The 23,322-nt window shown below is 46.0% G+C and overlaps 1 protein-coding gene across 5 annotated transcripts in view; it reads right to left on the bottom strand.

Moving 5' to 3' along the window:
- The window catches only part of RPH3A (rabphilin 3A), a 331,956-nt gene that overhangs the window by 94,380 nt on the left and 214,254 nt on the right, over positions 1-23,322 (bottom strand). For 2 of the 5 annotated variants that reach the window (XM_023203847.1, XM_023203865.1), the window contains exon 2: positions 22,917-23,037. The gene's annotated coding sequence lies outside the window, so the exon portion shown is untranslated. Of the gene's footprint in view, positions 1-22,916; positions 23,038-23,167 lie in introns of those variants that run through there. The other 3 variants (XM_023203858.2, XM_023203869.1, XM_023203877.1) reach the window with 3 other exon arrangements.

Raw genomic sequence — 23,322 nt, 5'->3', positions numbered from 1 at the left:
ACTGGATTAAGAAAATGTGGCACACATACACCAAGGAATACTATGCAGCCATAGAAAAAGATGAGTTCATGTCCTTTGTAGGGACATGGATGCAGCTGGAAACCATCATTCTCAGCAAACTATTGCAAGAACAGAAAACCAAATGCCGCACGTTCTCACTCATAGGTGGGAATTGAACAATGAGATCACTTGGACACAGGAAGGGGAACATCACACATTGGGTCCTATTGTGGGGAGGGGGTAGGGGGTAGGGATAGCATTAGGAGATATACCTAATGTAAATGACAAGTTAATGGGTGCAGCACACCAACATGGCACATGTATACATATGTAACAAACCTGCATGTTGTGCACATGTACCCTAGAACTTAAAGTACAATAATAATAATAAAAAGAAACAGCTTTCTAACCATCAGACCCATCAAAATGGAGACATACTACTTTGATAGATAATAGACTCCCATCATTGGAGGTAATCAAGCACAAAGAGCAAAACCGCTTGTTGGGGCTGTCGAAAAGAAGGTGATGAGCTTTCCTGAAACTACCCCTTTCTGTATTTGAAAAGGAATGGCTCAAGTTCACAGACTTTTCCCTCTCATATGTGGTTAAATGCCCCACATAGATGAGGCATTTGACTTGGCCTGACCCTCTGATCAAGCCAGAAGAACTAGTTTCTGGTTACACAACAGAAAGCTGAAGTATCCTGGCCTAAGATAGGCCAGGGAAGGGCTCTTCTTGTCTTCTCACTTTACTACAAACACACACACATACACACACATCCCCACCCATGCCCCACACCCTCCCCTACACACTCATGCACACTCCCACATAAATACACCACACATACACACGCACTCACCTCACTCCCACATAACACCCCCCACATCCTAGTTTACTCCATACCCACCATACCTGTGCTGCAACCACTCTCAACTCCACTATACACACATACACACACACACACAATCATACAAACATGACACCCTCATTTTCACCCACAGTACAAATTTCAACACATCATCTCCCATCAAGAGCAGTGAGCAAGGGCCCAGGCTTTAGAGTTACACAGACAGACCTGTGTTCAACCCCCAGCTAAGCAGGCTGAGCCTGGGCAAATTACTTAACTTTTCAGAGCTTCTGTTCCCTTGTCTGTAATGTGGGGGATGTAGCAGCACCTACTTCATGGGGTTGTTTGAAGTTGCAGCAAAAAGTAACACAGCGAGCGTCTAGTCCTGTACCAGCCCAGGCAAAACCCTCACTAGGCATCGCCCAGGTGTTCTTCCAGAACCCCTCCTCTCCTGAATTTCATTTTAGCACAGTCTCTAGCCACAGGAAGTACACTTTCTGCCTCACACAGTCTAGCTGTGTTCACTTCCCTGGGGTGCGGATTTTAAGAAATCCAAGGCCACTTTAGAAAAAGTGAAAAGCTTCTCTTAGTTCTCATGAATAATAGATCTTCAAGGCCTACCTCTATCCATTCCCTTCTCCTTTCCAGGCACCAGGTGGGGGAAAGAAACAGAAAATAAAACCTTGGGCAGTATTGGCTGGAGAACATGAATGGACCACAATCTTCCTCTTCTTCTCTTCTTGCCCCCATGAAAACAACCCTCAAAACATTAAGTACTGTAGATGGAGAACTCTGCAATTTACAAAGCCCTTGGTCTCCCCAGTCATCCAGGCAGGCGGGTGTTATGACTCAAATCACTGGAGGCAAAAGAGTGCAGAGGCTGAGAGGTGCTGAGCTGTCAGGATTCAAGTCCTCACTCTGCCTCTCTCTAGTTGTGTGATGTTAAGATGGTTACTTAACCTCTCTATGCCTTTATTTCATTAAGGATGATAACAGTACCTATCTTACAGGGACATTAAACGATTAAATGAGTTAGTACTTGTAAAGTGCTTAGAACAATGCCTGACACGTGGTTAAATAAAGAGGATGAAGTTACCCTTGTCATCATCTCCAGATATCAAGTCTGCCAAATAGAGCTATAATGGTAGTTATCACTTACTGCATGCCAGGGATTGCACTAAGTAATTTGTATACATTGGCTCAAAGAAGGTTTGCAAAGAGATAGAAATCAGAAGGCCAGAGCTGTAGTTCAGCACCATAGACAGCAGCACATACACATTACTCTTTTCCTCCTCTCCCCAGTTTTAGTGAATGAATAAATATACAAAGGGATTTTTCTGTGTGTGTGTGTGTGGGGGGGGGGGGGGGGAGAGAGAGAGAGAATAAATCAGAAATTGATACACTTTCTACAAGCTGGGATCCACCAACCATGTACCATGAGTGACTTGACTTCTCCTTGAGATTCATGGAGCTATCAAGATGGCATAGAATGATGTAAAACTTTTTTCACACCCTGAAATGCTGGTTTCTTCATGTAAGCCCTAAAATCCTAGCTCAACTCTCATCTGTCCCATAATGCCTTTTTCAATCCACTCTTTCTTCTCTGAATTTTTAACATATTTGGGATTCAGAAGTTCATGGCTTAGCCTTCGCTGGTTCAAGAAATCATCCTCTACAAGACTGAAAGTTCCATGGAGGTATGGGGAGTGGACATGAGTTCCTCCTTCTCCTGGTACTAACGCCCTGGTTTGGTTTTGTTTTTAAAGGAACCATCTTTTCCCTCAGACCATGGTGTTCTGGTCTCAATTCTTAGCTCCAGGGGTTCTCACATGACTCTGGCCTCACCAGTCAGCATATCCTCCCTTGTTACTACATATAATTGACTCAAAGTTGGATTAGTTCCCCAATCCAAGCCAATTAGATTCAATGCTCAGACTTCTGTTGCAATCCTAGAAAGGAGATGCTCTTTTTTTCCTACTAAACTGAAGCTGGATGAGGCAAACTTGGACTTGGTGGGTTCTACCAGGGGGAGAAGTCTGCCTGAAAGGGAGGCCAACCCAGAAAAAAGCTGAATGATGAGATGGTGAGAACTCAGTTCTAGCTTATTGTTGAGCCTCTGGATCCAGTCATGCCTCCACCATGAGGGGACCCTTCGATCATATTGGCAAATAAGTGTCCTTTGGTATCACTTGAACTAGTTTGAGTAAGGTTTGCAATCAACATAGTCATGATGAATGCAGAGACATACACACACACAGTCAATACTCATTATTTGTGAATTCCATATTTGCAAATTTGCCTACTTGCTAAAATTTGGAACCCCCAAAATCAATACCTGTGACCCTTTCATGGTCATTCACAGACATGCACAGAGTGACCAAAATGTTTGAGTCACCTCACATGCATGCTCCTAGCTGAAGGTAAACAAAGCAGGTCTCCACCTTGTTTCAGCTCCTATGCTGTAATCAAGTCTCTTTTTTGGGGAGTCTATTTAGTGCCACACTTTTTTTGCATTTTTGCACTTTTTGTTGGTAATTTTGCTGTTTAAAAATGGTCCCCAAGCATAGTGCTATTGAGTGTTCCTAGGAGCAGGAAGGCTGTGATGTGCCTTACAGAGAAAATAATGCATATGATACAATTTGTTCAGTGCTTTCGAACTGAACAAAGGCCTCATGCTATTGGCTACAAGTTCAGTGTTAATGGAATCAACAGTATATTAAATGAGGTGTCTTTACACAGAAATACACATAAAACAAGGTTATGTACTGATCAGTTGAAGATATTGGAAGCCTGTTAATGGAATCAATAGCGTATTAAATGAGGTGTCTTTAAACAGAAACACACATAAAACAAGGCTATTGATCAGTTGAAGATACTGGGACCAAAACTCGTAGGAACCCAACCCTGTATTTCTCCTAGGAGCAATGTGGTTCAGTACTAGTTCAGTGTTTGTGGTAACTTTGCAGAACATAACTATCATGAGTAATGGGAATTGGTTCCCTCTCTCTCTCTTTATCTCTACATATACACACACACATACATATATAAGTACACACAAAAAAAGTATTATATATAAAACAAATAACAGTATAAAGTATTATATACATAATATTATATAATATACAAATGTATGCAGTACTAGATTAATCAAAAGGCATTTTTACAGTTTCACTTTTCCTCTTACAATAAAGAATAGTAAGTGGGACCAATGTTAGTAATTTAGGCTGTTGTCTATTTTATTTTTCCAAATATGGTGGCGTCAAGGAGTAGATAATAAGATAGTTGATGCAAATAGCCAATTTGGGAGGAAAAGTGCCACGAACACACAACATACCATCCTTAGGGGTTGTTTTAGGGTCAACTTCTCCCACAGGAAACTAACAGTGCATTTTGACCCGGTTCCACTGCCACCACTTTTGTGGTGGCAGAAGGAGGTAAAGTGGAAGAAGAGAAACCTGCCAAGAGTGAACACATTGGATTGGAGATTTACGAGGGACGGAAAACTCACAGGGATCATCTAGCACACAGCCTTTCTGGAGTCTGATCAGATAACGAACCAGGGCCGAGCAGTAAATGAGTTTATAAGTGTACTGTCAATCTCCAGCATCCACAGAGCATGCTTAGAAGTGGAAGGTCTGCAGCGAGCTAAGAGTGAGTGAGGGGTAGTTGTAAGTGGTTCATCCCCAGCCAGGCTGCCAGTTTCATTTCTACAATAAAATTAGTCAGTGATGGGGGCTGCATTTGAGGGTTTAGGAGGGTTCCTATCTTTCAAAGCTGAGGACAAGTGAGGACTGAATTCATTCGGCCCCAATTTCCAGCTCTTTCTTGAGGAAAGAAAGGAAAACTTGAAGGTCATTTCCTTCTTAAAGAAGCGCTGAGACTTTGCAGATTTATTTCTTAGTTTGGAGTCTAAGGAATCAAGAAAGGAAGCTGAAATGTCCCCAGCTGGCCAGTTTACTTTTTCATGTAGTCCTTGTTCATTGAGGAATCTGGGGATACCGAAGCCATAGAAATGGAATACCAAGCTCTTATCATATAGAACTGAAGCCAGCAGGAGAAGGCAGTGTGGTAAGGGTCAGAATTTACAGGTAAGAGGAGGCGGGGAAAGGTGATGTTCAACTCTGCCCTAAGCCACTTCACCCCATGTTTCTGGAGACACTTTTAGTGCCTCTCCTCAGTAATTACCTTTCCTAGAGAGCCTAGGGACCTGTTTGACATGAAGTGGTTAACTCCAGACATGTCACAAGAGCTAATCCTGGCTCTGCCCCTTGCTAACCTGGAACTTGGCAAGTTCCTTAACCTCTGTGCCTCCCTTTCCTTGTCTGGAAAATGCTGGTTATAATTGTACCCTCTTCCCAGGGCTGGTGGAAGAAGGGGATGAAATGAGGCATGCAGAGCTCCTGGCATGGTGCTGGCTCATAGCAAATACTCAAAAACTGGTAACTCTTATTGTGGAATAACAATACGCTAGCGTCAAATCCTCATTGCCAACCATAGCCCATAAGGTTTGAATCTATACCTATTTCCCCTTGTTTTTTTCTGCCCTTAGCGCTTCATGTCAACCTCTCCTCTCTCAGGAACAGTCATCTCCACACTGAGGAGCCGCAATGTTCTTTTAAAATGCTTGTATAGTGAGGGTTCTTGTGGCCCCAGATCCCCATGATGAGAAGAGGCAGAAGAGGCCACCAGAAGGAAATGGTCGAGAATGGTCAAAAGATACTGACATATCCCAGGAAACTCTCATGAGCTCCCCATTGGCAGAGCATATAACAACCCTCAAATGTTTCACAAAACAAGAGCATTTGTTTTAAGCCTTATGATTTTATTGCAAGTCCCATCCTTAGTTTGGGAAGTTTAGGGTCCATTATACAGATGCCAACATTGAGGATCTGTGAGCTAAGATAACACACCAAAGTCAGGCAGGTGGTGAACAGTCACATCCTAGTTCTGCCCTAGGATCACCTTGGAGGCAGGGTTAAAATGTCAGTGCAAGGACCCCATCCAAACCAACTAAAGAAGAAACTCTAGGGCTGAGTCCTGGCATAGCTATGCTGCTAAAGTTCCCCAGTGTTTATAATGCATAGCCTGGGCCAAGAGCCACCTGCCTGCAATCCCGCCCTTCCTTCAAGCCCGTGCACCTCAAACTTGAAAGCACATGAGAATCACCTGGGTGGCTCCTTAAGGCACAAATTCATACCTGCTCTCCAGACCCACAGCTTCTGATTCAGGAGGTCTGGAACAGAGCCCGAGAATTTGCATTTCTAGTAAGTTCCAGGCAATACTGGTACTGCTGATCTGTGGATCGCATTCTGAGAACCGCCACTTTACGCAATGCTAGAAAATCAAACTCAGGAGACAAACTGTTCTGGTTCATGGTTTCCCTTCTTCTAGCAACGCTGTCCTGTCCTGAATCAAAGCCAGCAACTCAGGCGTGCTGCTCAACCTCTACCAGGAATGGGGGAAAGTCAGGGGAGGCTGAGGGCTTGTTGCCTTTCCGTTTTCTTGTTTCTTTCCTTTTAAAAAATAATCCACCACTTAAGAGACTGCCCCTGAGCACTTACTGCTTGCTCTTCCACCAGCGGCCCAAGCCCTTGCCTGCAATGCAGGTCTTCTTAAATATTGAATAAGCCTGCCGCTCCACCAGCTGCCGCGGCTGGGGCTGAGGTAATGTTGATATTGACAAAGGCTTAATGTGATTAATCAGGTTAGAAAGATCAGGCTGCGGAGCTGGTTTCATAAAAGACCTTCATGTTCTTCTCTATCACCAAAATCCCCAGAGCCTCCACACTTTCCCTGCCCATCCTGCATCCCTTCTAAGGCTTGGGGATTTTCCCCCTCTTTGCTGGTGTTGCTGTTTAATGACCCATTAGGTTAGTTAGAGTCATCTGGAGAAAGCGTAAGGTTTTGAATAAGAGCAAAGATCATTAGGTTGATATCGTTAGTGTTTATTTATCCAACAGATACTTACTGAGCACCTACTCCATGCCAGACACTAGGGGATAGTGTATTGGAGATATAGTGGTAAATAGAACAGTCAAATTATCCTGTTCTGGTGGCACTGACATTCTAGTGGGGGGAAATAGGCAATTGACAAAATAAATAATTAAAGTAGATAGCAGGTACACAGTGCCAAGTGCCAGGGGGGAAATGGAGAAGGAGGAGGTAGAGTTCTGGGGAGGGAGGTGCAATTTTAAATAAGCTGACATTTGAAGAAAGATCTGAAAGAGGTGGGTAGTGGACAGAAGGTGGAAAGAATTAACAGGACCTTTTCCAGAACATCAAGCTCAGAGATTTCATCATCCTCATCAAAATAACAGTGACTAATGTTTGCTGAGCACCTACAAAGTGCCAAGCCTTGGTTCAAGCAAACACAATATATTGACTTGGTAAATTCCCAAAACAACCCAATAAGGTAGTTGTTATTGTTATCTTCATTTCCCAGATGAGGAAACTGAGATGCGGAGAGATTTAGTAACTCGTTCAAGACCACAGAGCAGCAGAGCTGGAACCTGAACCCAGCTAGATGAGCAATTATTTCTACCCCCTTCCTCTACTCTGAGCCCCCTGCTTCTCAGGAAGGGGCCTCACATCTGTGGTAGATTGCAGAACAAAATCTCCCTCTGGGTAGAGAGGGGTCCTATCGTCCTCTTCATTTCCAGTGAGTTGGTGCTGTGAAGAGTGGAGGATAGAGGGTTCAGTCTGTAAATGCAGCCCTTTCTGGGCCAGTTTGAAGTTTTCATCAAGCCTCCCCAACTTTGTGCCTTCGTGTGAACCCTGCACTGCAGGCAGGATGGCCTTTTCAAAATATGGATCACATCAGGTCACCCTTCTGCTTGTGAGACCCCATTGCTCTCAGAATCAAGACAAATTGCTTGATTTGTCTTGATTGCATGGCCCTGCAGGCACTACCCACCTCATCTCACACCCGCCTCATCTCACCCTCACATCTCACACTCTAACCATGCTGGCCTTCTTTCAGATCCTGCACTGCTACCTCAGGGCCTCTGCCCATATTGCTCCCACTGCCAAGAACACTGTTCTTTTCTCCTCTCTTTACTCAATTAACTCCTACTCATCCTTCAGATCTCAAGTCAAACATCACTTCCTCTGGGAAGCCCTCCAAGATTAGGTCAAATTTCTTTGTGAATTGTGCCCCTCTCTTTAGAATCTTTGCCTTCATTTATCATTATACAGCTATTTTAATCATTTTCTGCCTGCTCACGGGAAGATACCACACCTAAATTGTTTCCTACTACATCCCAACACTGAGCACAGTGCCTATCACATACTATAAACGACCAACTAGAAGAGGAGGATTCCCCCCAACCAAATATTCCTCAGAAAACAAAAAATCAGTTCCTTCTTCTTTTTGTTTATTTTATTTTGTTATTTTTGAGATAGAGCCTCCCTCTGTCACTCAGGCTGGAGTGCAGTGGTGTGATCTCGACTCACTACAACCTCCGCCTCCCGGGTTTAAGCAATGCCTCAGCCTCCTGAGTAGCTGGGATTACAGGTACCTGCCACTACACCTGGCTAATAGTTGCATTTTTAGTGGAGACAGAGTTTCACCATGTTGGCCAAGCTGGTCTCCAACTCCTGGTCTCAAGTGATCTGCCCACCTCAGCCTCCCAAAGTGCTGGGATTACAGGTGTGACCCACTGTACTAGGATGAAAATAACTTTCTGTCCAGGTTCTTCAAACGTTTTTCACACTGTTAAGCATTCTCTTTCCTCCCAATTTGCCTTCTTTTTAATAACAAAATAGTTTAAGCAAATTCTTTCTCAATTTTTTCAACCATCATGCAACTCCAAGTGGTATCTCTTCCTTTTCTATTTGTCAGCAAAAGGTATTTGCAATAAGTGACTTTTACTAAAGTTATAAAACCTTCCTTATTTTCCTGGTTTAATTATTTCCTCAATATGTATCGGTGGTGAAAGAACAGTTGTGTGGATGAATTGCTTATTTTATATAACCATGTGGTTCTAAGTATGTGAGTATAATACAATTAACGAATCAAATACTAATAGACATTTGACAAGTCCACTTACATCCCTAATGGGTTATTTATTCAAGTTGAGCAAAAAATATTTTGGAGGGAGAGACAGATTCATCATTTTCTTGGGAAAATATGAACATTGTAGGTTATATTTGGGGCTGTGATTTACATGCTAGTAGATGGTCAATAAATATTTATCAAATGAATAGATGAATAATTGTATGTTGGTTGAGGGAGGTCCCCCCTAGCAATTCAGAGACTAGACATTCACTTCTGAATTATCCTCTTTTTAAAAAAATGAACATGCACTTTTAACCTCACACAACTGCCCCCTAATGTGCATTTGGGTCTCAATGAGCAAACTCTGTCTTAGGAATATTATTTCTTCAGTTGGGCTCCAGAAGGCAAAACAATCAAGAGTGATGGGACTCAGGCTTAAGTGAAATCAGGAAGGATGACCTAGCTAACTGGCCCTTTCTGACAATGCACAGGGCACCTCTGCGGGTGCAGAGTCCTCTCGCTGGAGAAACTCAAGCCCATTTCCCAGGCAGTGAAAAAGAGGATTCATCTTCCTCCCAGAATGACCCATGAATCATTCCTGAATCACTCCAGAAACTTTTTACACCGCAGATTCCTGGTGTGACCCTAAACCTTCTGAATCAGAATTTCTAGGGATAGGTCTTGAGCATCTGCATTGAAAAAAAAATACCCCAGGAGATTCATACACACACTAAAATGTTATAACCACTAAGGTTTGTGATTGGACAAAAATAGCACCCAGACATTTGAATTTCTTAGATGAGTAAAATTTTCTTCCAAATTTAGGGCTGTCCACTTGCATTGTTGTTTTTATTTCCAAAAAGGGGCACCAATCTTTTGTTAAAAAAATGCTACCATACATTGCCATTGTTTTGTTTTTTAAAAATATATTTTAACGTTAATAAGCAGAAAAGAGATAATGTCAGATCAAAGGTTTGTTTGGTTTTTTCCCTAGGAAAACTCGATCGGCAACATTTTGCCCACCTATGAATGCCTAGTTCTTCTCCTTTCACCAGGGTCAGTGGAAACTTTGTCACAGGCCAGATCTGAGTTTGGAAACCACCAGCGTAAGCAAAGAAACTTCAGGAGCCTTCCTGAATTAGGAAAATCCAAAGATGAAAGAAAGAGTTCGTATTGGCTGCCACGAAGTAATGATGACAATGAGAGTGTCCTAAGAGGTCCATTTGTAGGAACCCATTTGATCTTTACAAGAATCCTAGGAGATATCTGCTGTATTAACAGCATCCCCACTCTGCAGCTAGAAGAAACTTAAGTACAGGGGGCTGTGGTAATCAGTCAAGTCTGCACAGCTGGAAGGGGTCAAGTGGCGACTTGGGCCTAGGGAGCCTGGCTTTCCGTGCTGAGGTCCTAACTGTTGTGGTGTATCACCAGGCAGCCAGCTGTCACGAGGGCCACACGTGCCTGATGCACACATGCCTCCCAGGCTTCAACCAACCAATGGATGGGGCTAAAGAACAGAGAGCCCAACGGTTTGCTGATGGCTCATACAGGGGTGTGGTTTCAACTTTCCACCCTCTGGGAAGCAAGCACTGTTGAGTGGTCTGTGGCTTGGAGCAGGTGCAGTGACCACTTGCATCCACCTGGAAGTGCTCACAGCCCCACCTGATGGGATCCACCGGGAAGGATCCTGAGACCACCAAATTCACTGTCTGTTTTTTTTCCAGCCTCTCTGTGACTGTGGCTGGCCCAGTGGATCCGCTATGCTTTGGAGCTTTATAGTTTGGCCACTGTCATCCCTGACGACTGAACCTGGTTTTTGTTCCTAACTAATCTTGTGATCTTGGGAAATTGGTTTGCCTCTATGGGGCACAGTTCCTTCATCTGTAATGGAGGAAGTAATTCCAACTCTCCTCTTCAAAAAGTTATTGTGAAAAAAAAACTGAATCTAAAAGTAATGTTTTAAAAAAAATTCAAGTCCTATATAATAACAAACAACTTGCCATGTATCCAGCAGTGTCTGAGTGCTTCATGTTGTATTAACTCATGGAATTCTCACAGCCACTCTATGAGGGAGGTACCATTATTATTCCCATCTTTCAGATGAGTAAACTGAGGCCAGAGAGGCCAAGGATCTGAGTAAACTGAGGCCAGGATCATAGGATGTCAAGTATCACGGCTGGAATTCCAATCCAGGTGGTCTGGGAACAGCAGCTGTGCTTCTAAGGACTGCACATATTGCCTCTTCCTGGCCAATGTGCCCAAACCTTTATTGGAATGATGTCCATGCATTGGATCCAAGCTGGAAGGAGCTAAAGACTAGAGAATAGATTTCTGTAGAGCTTTATTATTTACTTTTTAAAAAGCACTTTTAAGTTGCTTTATCTTCACAATTGCAAATAGTAAGTAGAGAGTGTAAAATGGGGGAACTGAGGTCTCCTTATCTTCTATTGCCTGTGTCCTTGTCTGAAAAATGGTAGTAATAATAAGAATAATAATAATAATGTCTCCTTCCCAAGGCGTCATGAGGACTGAAGGAGGTCAGTCATGTAACCCAAAGGGCACGGCAGTCCACACAGAGTGCTCTGTGACTCCATGAAGAAGCACATGGACATCCATGGGCCTTAATTCATCCTCTCCCTGATGATTCATTCTCTCCCTCTCTATCTGGGAGAGAGGGAAAGGATGAATTATCAGGCACATCTGGAACTTGTACCCAAATGGATAGACTCTTAACTCAGTGCCCTTTCTAGCAATAGGGTGATGTAATTCTGGAAGCAGGTCAGGAGCCCCTCTGGGCGTCAGAGACCACCCCGCTGTGGAGACCTGGGGCTGCCCTCACAGTTGGTGTCAACCAGAAATGACCACTCCATAGTGACCAGTTGGGACAAAGGCTCCCATCCAGACCTGCTGCCATGACAACCAGAGGAAGAATTTTCCGATCTGGAGTTTTCTCAATCCCAGGCTTTGGACAGCTTCTGGGGGCCTCTCTGGCCACTCAAGGACTCCCACTTCCAGCCGCTGTAGCATTTTACCCTCTGAGCATGTTCAGGACAAAAGGAGCCTTTCTGCTTTCACCAATCTATTCCCAGAGGCAACGTCGGTGTTACATGAGGAAACCCAGGCTCTGGGGAGAGGACAGAGGCCCTGGGGAGTGGACAGAGGCCCCAAGGAGAGGACAGAGGCCCCAAGGAGAGGACAGAGGCCCTGGGGTGTGGACAGAGGCCCTGGGGAGTGACAGAGGTGGTGAGGAGCCAGCGTGGCTACCCCAGATGGGAGCAGGGTCTCTCCACACAGAGTGGGAAGTAGCCATTTAAGGGGGGGTGGGGGCAATGTCTCAGCCTGAGCCAGGGACCACTCCCGAACACGCACATGTGCACTCACACATTGCCACACACACAAGTCACACACACATGCTCACACCACACCCCCTACGTTCACAGCACCACATACACACACTCACACACATACACACACAGCGCAGCAGGCAGACCCAGCCAAACTTGGAAGGGATAAAAATATCTATTTACCTAACCTCCAAGGAGACTGTTTTAAAAAAGTTTCATCACACAAAGCACATTAGCCATCATCTTACTTCACTCTCAAGCAGGTTTATAAAATGAATACTAGCATTATCCCTCATCTTACAGAAGAAGAAACCGAGGCTCGAAAGACTGTCACTTTGGCAAAGGTCACACAGCCAGTGGGTAGCAGAGGCAGGATTCGAACCCACGTCCACCCAGCTCCAGAACTGGCTGCTCTCTCCTGCCTCCCTCTACACATGCGTGGTGTCTGATGTCATGAGGACACTCAGCATTTGTTAGGCAAAGAATCAAAGTGAAAGAGTAAAGCGTCCACCTGTGTTGCCCAAATGATCATTAAATCTCTATTAAAATGAGTCTTCCTGTCCTGAAAGAATCTCAGCTGGCCAGTGCAGGAAAAAAAATTTTCAGAAGCAACTCTGGGTTGCTGGAGGGAAACTCATATAAGAAAAATGGAGAACAAACTGGGGGATTGTTGCCTTGGAGAAAAGCAACAATTAGAAGCAAAAGATTAAATGCCCACCTTGCAACGTGGATGGATCTTAAAGACATACTGCTGGGTGGAAAAGAAGTGAGAGCTTATGAGATCTATAAAAATACGTGTTTTGAAGGGACATATACAAGCAAAAGAAATATGCATAAGCAGAGTAGAAGAGGGTTGTCTATGAATGGAGGGGAATGGGGTATGAGGAAAAGAGAATAAATAATGAAAAACGGAGGAAGAGATGGGCAAGGATCAATGATGGTTGTGTACCAGGAAGGGAAAAATAACTCAACTCTCATCACCTCGCACCCTAACAAAGATTCTTCTAATCTATGAAGCACAAGAGTCTTCTGTGAATAACAGAGAGGCTACAAATGAGGCCAGTTCCCCTCTCATTATAATCAAAAGCACAGTCCCCCTCCGGGTCACCAACACGAGTGTGCACCACTTATTTCTTCCTCGGGAGCTTTCCTCGAAGCACTTATCCATTCTTCAGATAAGAAGACATGACTTGACCCCTCTGCAGAAGTTGGCCAATGCTGGCCACATAGGCCTGCCCGGTCAGATAAACCCTTCCAAGGAAAAGAAAAAGGAAGAAAGAAAATCTACAGAAACAGTGGCAGGTTCTATCTGAAAGGCAAGCCTGCTGCTTGCTCCATGTGAAGAGTCTCCTTCCCCGCCAAGGGCCCAGCTCCTGCTCCAAATGCTGGTTTCTCTTGCTTTCGTCCTTAGGTGCAAGCCCAGTCTGACTGGTTCTTTTTTGAATGGGCCTAGCTAACTCCAGGAACAACAGGTAGGTCTCTAATGATCAGAGAGGAAGCTGCAGACACCAGAAGCTCATGTCTTCCATCACATCCAGCAGCCTTTCCCACAGCCCCTAGAGAAAGGCTTGGCCAGACACCCCAACTTGCCACTTCACGGGGTGTCATCGCCTTCGCCAAGTTACAATATCCTGCTTCATGCTGATAGATTAATCCAGCCACTATTCATGGGAGAGAGAAAAACAAAAAAACAAACAAACAAAAAAAACCCAAGCTGCTGCTTTTTCTTCCGGGGAGAAGGGAACTCTGCATTTTAGCCAGCATGGAATGGGCATTTGCGGAGCTCCCTGAAAGGCCTTGACTCTGCACACACTACTGGGGCCTTGCCTCGTAAGCCATTGGCCTTTGGTTACAGCCAAGTCCCCTCTCCATGTCCCTAGGATCACAAGTGCTGCACCATTGCCAGGAATAGGTCTCATCCAACTGGAGTGGACCTTGATTCCTCTGGCCTTCTCCCCTTAAGTCTGATCCATCAGTAAAGCCTGTCTGCACTCGAGCAGAATTCACCCCAAATGTCGCCACCTTCTTATCTGCCACCACCTGGTCCCTGCCCCATCACAGCTCCCCTCACTGGTCCCCTGGCTTCCACCCCATCTCCCATGCTCCCTTCTCCACTCAGAGACCAAAGCAATCATTACCAACATTGTAAATTAGGTCACATCACTCTGGCATAAAACCCTCCCTGCAAAATAAAATCAGACCCAGACTCCTTGGCTACCCTGGGAGGTCCTGCCTAACTAGGGCCCTGTCTCCGTATGTCCCTGCCATGTGACCCTCACCCCACTCACACCAGCCATCTGTCTGTCCTTCGTGGACACCACAGTTGCCTCTGCTTTTGCACTTACTGCCCCCACCTCCCAGGTGTGGCTCATCCTCCCTTCACCCTCTATGCATGGCTGTTTACTCCTAGAAACTCAGCCTCTGCTGGCTGCCCTTTTTATAAATTAGTCTTGCCCCTCTGTCCCCCAACCCATCACTTGTCATTCTCCATCGAGTCTTCCTATCTCCTTCCTTCATGGCACTTCACGTGGTGTGGAGTTTTCTTGTTTATGCGTTTACTTGTTTATTGGTTTTGCCACCCACTGGGCTGTCGGCTCCAGGGGGCAGGGAACTCTAGCTCCCTCGCTGCTGAGTCTGCAGTGCCTAGAACAGTATACAAGATTTGTCTGGAAAGGAGGAAATGGGGGAATGAGTCTACAGAGAGCAGGTGTTCTCAAAGTGTGGCCCCCAGGCCAGCAGCATCAACACTGCCTGGGAACTCATTTGGTGTGCAAATTCCTGGCCTCCATCCTAGTCCCACTGAATCAGAAACTCTGTGTTTTAACAACTCCTGCAAGGGGTTCTGATGCAGGTTCAAGTTTGAGAAGCTCGGGCATTGAACCATCTGCAGTCTCTACCCGATATCCCCCAGGTGACCAACGAGCGAATAACTAGCTGGGTGGTCAGTCTCGTCAGGGACAGGGGTTAGGTAAGGTGAAGGGAGTAAGTCTCCTGCCCCTGAATGACCTCTGAGCTCTGACGGACAGGCCTTTGTGTGTCTAGATAGTCCATTCCGGAGCCACGCAGAGAATGCCAAGCCTAGGAGGGCTTCAGAACCACTGTGTGCCACCAGAGCAGGAAGGCAGGCAACTCACCCAGAAAGCTGAATCTTTGGCTTTCTGAAAATTCTACAAACCTCCAAGCATTTGGCTTGGAGGTAAGATGACCAACTCATCACACAGTTTGCCCAGGCCTCTCTCCATTCTTTTTTGTTGTTGGTTTGTTTTGTTTTAGACACAGGGTCTCACTCTGTCACCCAGGCTGTAGTACAGTGGCACAATCACAGCTCACCGCAGCCTCAACCTCCTGGGCTCAAGTGATCCTCCTATCTCAGCCTCCCAAGTAGCTAGGACTACAGGCGTGTGCCACCATGCCCAGCTAATCGTGTAACTTTTTGTAGAGACAGAAGTCTCACATGTTGCCCAGGCTGGTCTCAAACTCCTGGCTTCAAGCGATCTTCCTGCCCTGGCTTCCCAGAGTGCAGGGATTACAAGTGCAGGGCATCGTGCCTGGTCTGCCTCTCAGTTTTAACACAGTGTCCTATATCCCAGAACCCCCTTCAGCTCCAGGCAAAGCTGAAGAGTTGGTGACCCTACTTGGAGCCCTCATCACCTGGAATCTCAGGAATTCACAAATGCATTCCCTTGACAAGTAATTTCTGTGTGTCTTAAAGATGAGACGAGGAAGGCAGAGGAGTTGGGAGAGGAGGAAGATGGAGACAGAGAGAGAAAAGAAAAGGAGGAGAGGCCAGGGGCAGAGGAGAGGGAAGGGAGAGTGGGAAAGACGGAGAGAAAAGAGAGACTGCAAGGAGAAAGCAGGGAATTATTTAAAGGGTGGGAAAGGTAAGGAGACAGGGGCAGGGAAAAGGATAGAGAGCAGGAGAGATAAAGACAGAGACTTGGGAACTTAGCACCACAGTGACAGAGGAAAAACATAGGCAGGCAGAGAGGGAAAGGGGAAAGGGGCCAGGGAGGAAGATGTGCAATGGAGCAGACCACACAGATGCTGTTTGGCAGCACCTTGCATGAAAAGCCTTCCAATAAACTTCGAGAAACCATCTCTCTTCTCCGCAGCCTCAGAACTCCACCCTACCATCAATGGCTGGCACCAAAACCTGCTTACATAATATGTTCTCTGCTGAGAGCTGCTTCCATTCACAAGTCACCACTCGTCATTGTGTAGGTGCATTAAAGAGGAAGACAAGGAAAAGAAAGAGAGGAAAAAGAAAAAGGCAGCTGAATGAACTCACTCAGATTATATTGAGAGATGAGAAGATATTTCCCCCCTCGCTCTCTAAATAAATCCTTCACGAACCAAACATCATTATGATGCTGTCAGATGAGTTTCCTCTTGTTGATTAATTGCAGGGGGTGGTAAAAAACCCAGCTTCCTGAGGCATGTTATCTTGCTCACTGGATGGATTACTAAACCAGAGTCTGACAGGACTCCGTTACAATGAGATTTAAGCATGTGTTATATCATTAAAACCAATGACAGCAAGACAATTACTTCGAGGAAACCACAGTGACATTGCATACAGCAGCCTGGGCCCTCAGCACTGCTGCCTCCCGTCTTTTCCTGGCCCAAATGGGGAGCAGAGTTGGGCTAAGAAGAATCACTTTCTGCTGGGTGCAGTGGCTCACGGCTGGAATCCCAGCAATTTGGGAGGCCAAGGCAGGAGGATATCAAGGAGTTTGAAACCAGCCTGGTCAACACAGGGAGACCTCCATTTAACAAAAAAGTTAAACAATTAGCCCAGCATGGTCATACCTGTCGTTCTAGCTACTTGGGAGACTGGGACAAGAGGATTGCTTGAGCCCAGGAGTTCAAGGCTGTAGTGAGCTATGATCATCATGCCACTGCACTCCAGCCTGGGTGACAGAGCAAGATCCTATCTCAAAAAAAAAAAATCTTTGTTCCCTCTCAAAGCCACTGCCTGCAAATCCCAAAGACCTGGCCTGGTTGGACAGCTGATTACGAAGGCCTTGCCACAAACCTACCTGAGAAACTGAGTTCTGGGGTCCTGCCTAGCAACAAGTGACTCCTTGGAATTGTCTGAGGTTAGCAGGGAATGGGAACAACATGCTAGGTCGTGCTCCTGTGGGATTTAGTAGCAGAAAGGAAATGGTATGTGCAGGAGGCAATGGGCCTGGTCTTACCCTGCTCAGCCCCTTGGGGGATGACGGGGGCAGTTTGGCAAAATGTTAGAAGCTTACAACATACTTAGAACTGTTATAGTTAACACCTGTAAAAGTGTTTTGCATTTTTTTAAAAAATGCCTTCACTTACAGCAGTGGGAGCTCTCCACTCAGAGTTTCTGGTGCAGCAAGCCTGGATGGAACCCAAGAATTTGCCCTCCTAACAAGTTCCCGGGTGATGCTGATACTGCTTCAGGGTGGGGAGAACCACACGGAGAACCACTGAGTTAGATGGACCACCTGATTCAGGCTAATCAGGTGACTCCGGGCATCAAGAGCTTTTTACCCCCCAACAGAATGTAAATCCAGCAACATCCCCCTTTCTCTGTCCTTTGCCCCTCTTTTGCCTGCAAGTCTAGTAATGTAGCCCCCTCCCCTTGCTCCAAGAAACCAAGCCTGCTTCACTTTTAGGAAAGGCTCTTATAGTTTCTCATTAAAGTGTAAATGACTAATAAAGCTGGATGCATTAACTTACTCCAAAGCATCTGCTCTTTAACCAAGAGCAGAGCCTTAATAAAAAGAAAAACACTTGAATAATGGAAATTTCAGGTATCAGTGAACTGAATGTCTTCGGGTGACTCAGGGAGCCCTCTTTGTACCACACCCTCTCGCCAAAAGATCACATTATGTAGGTAGGCACTTACTTTATCTAAGCCCCAAAAGGGATCGTGTCTTTTTTTTTGATACAGAGTCTTGCCCCAGGCTGGAGTGCAGTGGTGTGATCTCGACTCATGGCAACCTCTATCTCCCAGGTTCAAGAGATTCTCCTGTCTCAGCCACCCAAATAGCTGGGGTTACAGGCACACACCACCACACCCAGCTAATTTTTATATTTTTAGTAGAGACCGGGTTTTACCATGTTGACCAGGCTGGTCTTGAACTGCTGACCTCAAGTAATCCACCCACCTTGGCCTCCCAAAGGGCTGGGATTACAGGCATGAACCACCCCACCTGGCCAGGATTGTGTCTTTATTGCCATTTTATTCCCAATGCCCATCATGGTGCCAGGCATACTGTAGGTATTCAATAAATGTGCAATGCATGATAAATAGCAATGGGCAGTCTGGCAGGAAGAGGGAGAGGCCTGTCCTTTCCCTGTAGCAAATCTGAGACAGGAGCCAAGTCCTTTCAAACCTTTCACCAATGACTCATCATAATCAACAAACACTAACTGAGTACCTACTGTGTGCAGGCCCCTGGCTGGACCACAGGCCCCAAACTGACATGTTTGCTAGTAAATCAATTGAGCTTCGTTCATTCATTCATTCACTCAGTAAGTCATTGCTGAGCACCTGCTGTGTGCTGACCCGGACACCAAAAAATGAAGACAGCACAGCCTTGGCCCTTAAGGATCTCACCCTGTAGCACCTGAGGACTCCCACAAAGAAGCGCCGTAGCAGGAAAAGCACTTCCCAGGGAAGGGAAGGAAGGCTCAGGTTTCCTAGAGAAAATACATTGCTCAGAGCTTATAGCCTGGGATGATTCAGCAAAAACCTCCCAGGGACTTGAAGGAACAAAAGACTGAGTGGTCAACAGGGCTTCTTCTGCTAGAACTCTTCTCTGGGGCCTACCCACCAGGCTCATGACTCCCCTGTTAGTTGTTTAGAGCCTCACAAGCCAGAGAGGAGTCATTATGCCCATTTCACAGAAGAAGAAACTGAGTTCTGGGGACCTCCAGCAACTGGGGAACTGCAGTGGGGAACAAGAGGGGCTGGCAGCTCCTGTCTCCAAGCTTTGTCCTCCCTCTTGTGAGTCACACAGCTACACAACTAGCCCAAAGAACTCACCTTCCTCTACCTCACCCTGCTCTTGTTTTGGTCAGGGGTGATTTTGCTGTTACCATCACCAACATCGCCCCCATTACAAACATTCGTTGGACACTTACTCCTTGCCAGGCTCAGTATAAAGTGATCATGAACTCTTAAAATTCTCACAACTGCATTCTTATTCCCATTTTGTAGATGGGGAAATTGAGGTCCAGAGAGGTGAAGTGACACAACCAGAAAGTGCTAGGACCAGGATCTAAGCCTAGGAAATTTATTTCCAGAGCCCATCCTCTTAATCCCTATATCATGCTACCCCAATAAACCTAACTGAAGCAACTGAGGCTCAGAGAGGTTGAGGGCCTTGCCTGAAATCACACAGCAAGGAAATGTCAGAGTCAAAATTAGAAATAAGATCTGACTGCTCCCAGAGCCCACATTGTAGCCCATGGCTGGTTAAGGAGGCAGACAGGTGTGAGGCACAGAAAGGAGGGGCTATTTCTGCAGTGCCTCCTTCACTCTCTCAGCACATCAAGGCTCTCCATCCTGGGTGGCAGCTGAATTATTTAAAATCATCAGCTTCAGCCCACCATGACTGGGTCCCGGAATTATTTTTATCCCAGATTATGGCCACAGCTCTCAACAGAAATAAACCACACTGTTTTCTTCTCGTTGCCTTCACATCAATTCCTGACTTATCTGCAATTACAATCAGCTCCCCACTGAATGAGGGTGAAGGGCAGAAGACAGGTCCATGTGTCATGGTGGTTTTTATTGGAAAGCCATAAACTCTGTAGGACCCATTCACAGAGAGGGAAAGAGTTAGAGCATCATATCACATCCTACAAAGAAAGCCCAAGAGCAGCCACCCCAACCGAATGCACATCTTCAGACAAAGCAGCCAGTGTCTGTACAGAGCAGTAAGAAGGAGAAAGGCAGAGTGAGCTGGGGGAACTGACTTTCCAGGCCACCTCTGTGGAATCACAGAATCTCTGGCTGCTGCCTCTCTCCTGCCAACCAGAAAGGAAATGTCCACATTTGTCTCCATGGCTAAGCTCCCTGATTACCAGCACGGGCTGGAGAGACAGTGCTGAACATCCTTCCTCTGTGCCTCAGGCTGGATGGGGGGAGTAGGGACTGCTGGAGCCAGGAGTGAGGGGATGATGCCTTGGTCTTCATAATGGTGGGTTTATATGTTGCTGCCATAACTTACTGTGTGGTCTTAGGCAAATTGTTTTTCTTCTCTGGGCCCCCCGGAAAGGGTTAAACTAAATCAGAGGTTCTGAACTTGGGGGGCTGCTCACATGGGCATTACAGAGGATCCACCAACCCCTGATGTTGTGTGTTTGTGTGTATATGCATCTTTTCAGAGTAGAGGCTCTCCAAGGGGTCCTTGCTGCTACTCCTGAGAAGAGTCTCTATGGAGCCTTCAAGTGCTGCAAAATCTACATCTCTGTGCCTCTGAGGCCATAAATAAAGCAGACACCTTTCCAGCTGAGCTCACGATTCTAGAAATCTGGCAAAGTTCTCACAAGAGACTCCCCTATCCCCATTTACCCCAAACAGGGCTTTTCCCTGACACAGGATAAATTCTCAAGCACAGTGCTAACCCTTCCTAGAAATGTGGGCGTGTGCAGTCACTCACACTCACACACATACCTATCTCAGAGTCAGAGAACCCCAGAACTGGAAGGGGACTTAGGGCCACCCAGACAGACTGCCCCATTGCATAGATGGGGAAACCAAGGCCCAGAAAGGGGAGACAGCTCGGACTGGAACCCAGGTTTCCTGACCCAAGTCCAAAGCTCTTTCCAGAAGCTTCTGTTTCCCTCTCCCTGGTGCACCACAATGCACCACTTCAAATGTGATGGGGGAGGAGGGAGGGCGGCCTCTTGGATCTTGGCCAACCCTAAGGAAGTGAGGCAGCGGAGAGATATTTGGGAAGTGTCCGCATCTGGACACCCAAGTCTTAGCTATCCCAGCTGGGCTGGTACGTACCGAATGACTAAACCAGTTGTTAAAAGTATTAAAATATTAAAATAAAATAAAAATATGAAAATATTAAAAATAAATGGGGACGCTCCCCTGAGGCCTCCGTGGCTCTCTTGACAGCCCCCTGAGATCCCCCCAAACCTCTCCATAATCCAGCAATTAAAAGATTAACACTCAGTACAGCAGGGCTCCCCTAAGATCCCCTATTCCAGGACCCTAGCCATTCTGATCAATTAGTACCAAATTTCAATACTTTAAATATCACCCATAGCCAGATCTGTGGTTCTTTATTCGAACAAAATTTCCATACATTCATTATTCACACTCAAGGCTTCCCAGTGAGGAATCTAAGGCAACTTCCTCCTCAAGGTCACACAGCAAGGGAAACTAGGAAGAGAAGTTAAGGATTTTCAGGACCAAATCTTTGGCACTAACCACTGGACAACCCTCCCTTTCTGCCTCATATGTCCTGCCTGAGCAGGCACATGCTCTGGGATTTCAGCATCTCTTCTTGGCTATGGGGCTAGAGAAAAAAGGAGTGAGTGAACCCTGCTTATATTTCAGGCTTGCCAATCTCTGACTGTTGTTTTATTCCTCCCACCTCCAAGAGCAAGAATCTAAAAAGGAAATCCTTGGGGGTGCAGAACACTGAGGTGGCCCCTGAGATAATAGCAAAGATGCTAAAAATAAGGGCATTCATTTCCAGAAAAGTAGATGTAATCAAAGCAGAAAGCAAGGTGAAATCCCCTTTTGATGGGTCACAGATTAGCATCAAAGGCATTTCAAAATTAAATGTGAGCTTTTGGATTCAGTTTCAAGGTACTTCCTCTTCCCACTCACTAACAGGTTGGTGCAGCCTTTCCCCATCAGGATCTTGGAAAAAGAAACTAGTGCAGGGGGATGGTCTACCCTGGAACAAAACTGAAGCTGGAACCTGGAATCTTTCCCTAGAACTTGAACAAGCTTTGTTCCCCTCCTTCCTTCTGAGACAAACTCAAGGATAGAATCTCCCAAGCTAGTGCCAGGATGCTCCCCCATACAATCACTTACAGGTTACGCCACCTGTGAAAATAAAACATCATCTCCTCTGCAGGCAGTGGCTGCTCCCTTCTGGCCAGCCTGACCACTTATCCTAAGCAGAGTGTGGCCCTTTCCTGGCTCCCAGGTCTCCCATCTCAGGAAAGCGAGAACAGCCAACCTCGCAAAAACCATCACAGTTAAATTATTCAGCTCTTCCTGGAATTGGGTACAATCTAAGCTCTGTCCTGTGCAAATCTTACCCAGTGCGCCCAGGCAAGAGTTACCCTTCCAGTCTCAGGTGACCCTCTCTCCTCCAGGAATAAGCGCTCACTTGCTAAGTCAGAATACCCAGAGTCCCTCCATGCCAGACTAGCCACCCCCACAAAGGGTTAACTCTTTCAGAGAACTGCCGGCTACTTTCACCAGCTTCTGCTGCAAAGGAGAGGGCAAACTGGGCAGAAGCCACAATCTTGATCGCATTGCCTACAACATGAGCACATTTTACCCCCTCCCTGGACACTAAGCCAAAACCTCATTTGGCTTTGGGATGCCGCTTAGGTGATAAAACACTGCAGAATGTAGGCAAATAAGCATAGTCGTTCCTCGATACCCTTCTCCTCCCAACTACCCTTTACCCCACCAGTTCATGCACACACATCACAACTGGGATTCTAATACCCCTAGCCCATCTGCACAATCAAAGAGAATATCACTTACCGCGATGCGGGAGGATTGCAGGGGGAAAGGGTGAACCAAATTCTTGCCAACTCCTCCCTTCCCTGCCGGGTAGGAAGACGCTAAGTCCCAATGACTTGGTTCAAAAGCTCAGCGGAGGTGCCTGAAAGAAAATTGTTCATTTGACTCTCCTACTCTTCCCAAAATAAAATCAAAGCACCAGTGCACACACACAGACACACAGACACATCAACTACCCCTAAATCATGCAGGACCAAGACAAAAAGAAATACCACTGCCAGAAGCGGAGAAAACTCGGACCAGCCAGTGAGTCAGTGGACAAGGGACAGTGGCTCCCTCAGACTGTCCTCCACATGGATGAAGGTTTTCGCTCTGTAAGCCTCTCTCTCTCTCTCTCTCTCTCTCTCTCTCTCTCTCTCTCTCTCTC

This window comes from Piliocolobus tephrosceles, chromosome 10 (genome assembly GCF_002776525.5).
Source record: "Piliocolobus tephrosceles isolate RC106 chromosome 10, ASM277652v3, whole genome shotgun sequence".
Classification (NCBI taxonomy): Eukaryota; Metazoa; Chordata; class Mammalia; order Primates; family Cercopithecidae; genus Piliocolobus; species Piliocolobus tephrosceles.
This window is presented reverse-complemented; position numbering and strand designations above follow the sequence as displayed.